This window comes from Cryptomeria japonica, chromosome 5 (genome assembly GCF_030272615.1).
Source record: "Cryptomeria japonica chromosome 5, Sugi_1.0, whole genome shotgun sequence".
In the NCBI taxonomy this organism is placed as follows: domain Eukaryota; kingdom Viridiplantae; phylum Streptophyta; class Pinopsida; order Cupressales; family Cupressaceae; genus Cryptomeria; species Cryptomeria japonica.
The window spans coordinates 606,133,512-606,138,495 of record NC_081409.1 but is presented as its reverse complement, the minus strand read 5'-3'; the positions used below and the strand labels follow the sequence as shown (position 1 = coordinate 606,138,495).

The window sequence follows — 4,984 nt, the reverse complement described above, 5'->3', positions numbered from 1 at the left end:
ATCCCAAAAAGAATGCTGAAAAATAAACCACCTTAATCAAAATTGAACTGCTAACTTCAAAAGAGTATACTAGATGGTAGAATACTCACCAACAAATAAAAGATCTTAAGTCGAACTCCAATATAAGAATTCAACACTTTTAAAACTGTAGAGGTCTAGAAAGCTGATAGAAAATATAACCCATAAATCAGAACTAGAAGAATATTTTCTGTATAGATGTTCAATATGGAAGATTTTAATTTCTTTACATGATCTTTCTTCATTATAAGGATTACAGATCTACAATTATGTCCTCTATGGCCTTTATCTGGTTTGCAACTCTTCAAATGTGGGTCTAAATGTTAGACAATATAGCTTATCAGAGATAAAAATAGATTTTAAAAAATAAAAATTTGGTCTTCAAAGTATTCAATGTAGCCTTATCTTTGTTCTATATTACAGTGGGGATCCTAGTTTCCTAGAGCCATTCTGGATCGCAAATGCAGATGTGGGAGCAACTATTGTACCTACATGGTATCAGATGAGCTATCAAATAAATGACGTCCAAAAATCAGTGATGTCTCCTGAATTAGAGAAACAAATTCGTGTCATTCATGCTCTCATAGGCAACGCCGTTACAGAAGGAAGATATATTGTGCTCGGAATAGGCTCCACATAACTCATCAATGTTGTAGTTAACAACCTTTCACCCACACATGCTTCAAATCCAGCATAGGTAGTAGCAGCTTCACCCTTTTACGGAGTAATATGTCAAATCTTTTCCATGAAGAAACCCTAAATTTCAATAATTTACTGATTTTCTTTCTATTTTGTGTGTAGATTCAAACCGAAGTAAAAACGTAAAAATGAATCGACAAAATTAAAAAATTTAAATTTTAAATTTTTTCCACATGAAGAAGCCCTTAATTTCTTCAATTTATTGATTTTCTTTCTGTTTTTTGAATAGATTCAAGTTGAAACAAAAATGTACATGATGAATCGGCAAAGTTTTAAAAAATTGAATTTTAACAGGGGAATTGACAAATTATTTCTTTTGGAAACTTATCTTTGTTTCTTATGTAGGGCTACAGAGTGCAGACGTAATTATTTGACTCGGGACAATGTATGGACGGGAGATGCAAGGCATGAGGGCTCGGACAAAACAAACAGAATCCCTGAATTCAACGACATTCATTGAATTCGTAACATCTCCAAACAATCCAGACACTCTTCTGGATGAGGCTGTTTTGAAAGGCAAGAAAGTAAAGACAGTTTACGATCATGCCTTTTACTGGCCTCATTTCACTGCAGTCTCTTGCCTCGCGGATGAGGATATAATGCTTTTTACGCTCTCCAAACTTACTGGACATGCGGGCAGCAGGCTAGGGTGATTTGTTTTGTTCTTCATCTTATATAAAAATTTATGATTTAGGTAGATTGTTAGTATAGCTTGTAGTCACATAAATCTGTCCATTTTAATTAAATGAATATTTCGTATTTATTTGATTAAAAATCCATTAGCCATCAATTAATTAAATTAATATTTAATTAATTAATCTTCAAACATTCTTCTATTAATTAAATAAATTATTCAATTTATTTTAATTAATTCATTAAACCAAATTCACAATCAATTAAATGAATAAATCCTATTTATTCAATTTAATCCCCTTTCATCTTTTAAATAAATTAAATAAAACATTTATTTAAATCATTTATTTCCCCCCTCCCCCCCCCCCCCCGCTCGCCCCCCCACTTGCATTTTTCTACAAATGCAACTTGAACCTATTAATTGAAATAAATTAATTTTATTTTAATTAAAATCCTATTTTCCCTCACCCACCAAATCCACTTGCATTCCTAAAACCCCTTCTAGATTCTTCTAACCCCTTCCTAATTAGCCTAATCTATCCCCTAATTATTGTCACATTCCTAAGCAACTTGGAGTCACTTCTCAAAGACTTCAAAGTCTTTGAAAAGCATTTAATGCTTTGTGTGTTCAACAACACCTCCAAAGTCTTCCAAGACCACTAATGGCTCTTACATGACCATTTATGGCTCTTACATAACCATTTATGGTTATTTCAACTTGCACTCATGTGTCTCCTCAAACATTTATTACTTTGACCATGGTTATCCCTTTAACCCTTGCACAAGAGTTTACCCCTTGGATAAAAGCTTTATCCAATGGATAGCTCTAACCTAACCTTAACCTTACCTCCCAGGTTAACCCTCAGGTCATGTCAAGCATTTAATGCTTCTTCCCTCTCCTCTCAATCTCTCTCATGTTGACACTTGTCATCCCGAGATTGGGTTGAAAGCCCTCACATGGATCATGAACCATTCAATCCCGATCCTTGTTGAGATTACTTAATCTCAATCATCCATTGCTCCATTTTTCCTATAAATAGAGATCACATTCCTCATTTTCAAATCCTCAAGCATTTAGCATTCATAGTCATAATTCTGAAAACTTGTATGCATTTAAGCTATAGTGAATTCTAGAGAGCATTTTAGCATAATCAACTCATATAATTGTTATTTTGGCCTAAAATAAGTCATTTTAGCATTAGAGCATCTAACATTAGCTTTTATCTATATTTGCATGGCATTTAGAGTAATCATCTACAATCTTGAACCTCCATAAGGATCCATAATGCAAAAATCTGCTGAGAGCTGCACTAATTTGGAACTTGGAGAGGAGAGGAACAAGGGAGAAGGAGATAAGAACATGTTAAGAGGCCTTTCGAGATGCCTTCTTATATTTGTTTCATTTGTTAAATATGTTAGCATGATCTTAGTATCTCTTTTGATATGCCTGCTTAGGTTAATCTTTGGTTGAATAACACTAACATTAATCCTGTTTCTGGTTGTTTTTATGTGGTACAATACCATAGGTTTTAATCTAACTTGTCAATTTTGCAGAGCATCATTTGGTGAACCCGACGTGAATCCAAGCACCCAAAACAATTTTTTAAAAACTAACAAACATGTTTGAATTTTGAACTTGACACACAGGTCACGCTTTAGCGCTTTTGATCACGTTGTAGTGCTATTGCAACTTGTTATTCTAGCGCTATTGTCTCAAGTTTGGCGTTATTGACCTTCATTTAGCACTTTTGTGCTTGTTTTAGCGCTTTTGCGCTTGTTCTAGCACTTTTACATTCACTATCAAGTTTTTCTTTCAGCGCTTTTGTCTCTGTAATAACGTGTTTTTGGTTAAATAGTGCTTATGTTTTAACACAGACTAGCGCTATTGTAACAGAACATTGTAAGGAAGATCTTGTAACCGAAAAAATGTTTTTTTAGGCTTGTGGAAGCCCTCCCTATGCGTAGATTTTACTAACTATTCACTTTTTGTGCAGGGCCAAAAACTAACTTCGTTAAAAATCAAAAATTTGTTTTTGGTGCTTTAAAATTGAACAAAAACAAGCTTTCTTTTCCTTGCAAGTCAGGATCATTTGTTTTTGGTGCTTTAAAATCGAACAAAAACAAACTTTGTTTCCTTGCAAGTTAGGCTTAATTGTTCATTTGGTGCTTAAAATCAACAAGGCAAATTTATTTCTTGCATCAAACTAAAGATTCACAATCAACACTTCCATTTTGGTGCAAATAAAATTCACAATCAACTTGTCTCATTTTTTTTGCAAAACGATTTTACTTCATACGTGTTTTTCATTAAGTTGACCAGGATTTCAAAGTTCTAGTTTACTTAAACATATTGCCTTTGAAGTTAAAAACAACATCATGATTGTTGGAGCAACATCTCCAAATAGTTAGATCACATTGCAATGACAAGTTAAAAAGAACAAGTGCTTTTCGTGATTGACACACTTGTGCAAAAGAGTTGGTCGAGTGGTCCTACTTCTAACACACACTATCCTCTCCCTTGGCTTTCGTGGTCCTAGGTGCAAAAGAAAGTGTTAGTAACACTCAAATTTTTATCTTTTTAAGAGAGGCCTGCCAAGAGACACATCACTCTTGGGAACGACCTCGTGCGGTAAATTCTTCGAGCCGCTATAGAAATCAGGTGAGAGCGAAAGTTGTAGCCTTGGGTATAGTTTTTCCTACAGTGTAACTTGCGGAAAGGATAAATGGGCCCCACCACAAGTTACAAGGCTCTTAAGTGAGTCACTGCAGAATGAACTTATGTCCAAAGACATCGAAAATTACTAAACACCTTTAAGTAGTAGCCCACCTGTTCTATTGATTGAGGATATTTGTGATAAATTCAGTGCAAGAGCATAGAAGGTTTTTCTCCCAAGATACTCACCATACATATTTCCTTGAGTAGAAACATAGCTTTATGAAAAGTCACTTGTGGCTTGATGAAAGTGGTGACTCCCCCATCAGAGGGATCATCTATTTGTTATGCTCGTGCAAGACTTAGTATATAACATCCTTACCTGCCACGACAGGATTCATAAGGTATGTAGTACCAAAGTCAAAGAAATATCTAGATGTGGGCTGAATTTATCGCAACTGGCCATTTGACCTTAGGGATACAAAGTGTTTGAAGTGTTTTCATTTTAGTCAAGACCAAGTGCAAATTGAGCCGACTTCAGGCTTTGGAAAGAAAACACCTAAAATACACTTAAAGGAAAGGGTCATAAAAAGTCCAAGGAATGGGTTGATCCAGATCCATACTCATTTGTGCTTTTACGGAAACATTCTTATGTTTGCGTGCTTGCTTTGTTTTCTTGTCAAAGAAACATCATAAAATCCAAAAATTAGAACAAGTATTCATCCAGCCAAAAGATCAAAAACAAAGAGACGAGTATCAAACTATATGACTATTCTTCACATCTTGAGAAAGAAGAATCTTCATCAACACATCAACTTGAAAAGAAGACCATTGAGCTCAAAGGCTTTGATCAAAAGGAGGAAATTCTTCTATCTAAATAGACAAATCTTTGTCTCTCATAAAGCTTTTCTACATCACATGCGTCTATACCTTCAAGGAAAATCAAACAATTTGATCCAGAGTCATTAAACTGCAGAGCTT

General features: G+C 34.7%; 1 pseudogene; it reads left to right on the top strand.

Moving 5' to 3' along the window:
- The first annotated feature begins 296 nt into the window (after positions 1–296).
- Positions 297–1,370, top strand: LOC131055944 (tryptophan aminotransferase-related protein 4-like; annotated as a pseudogene).
- The last annotated feature ends 3,614 nt before the right edge of the window (positions 1,371–4,984 follow it).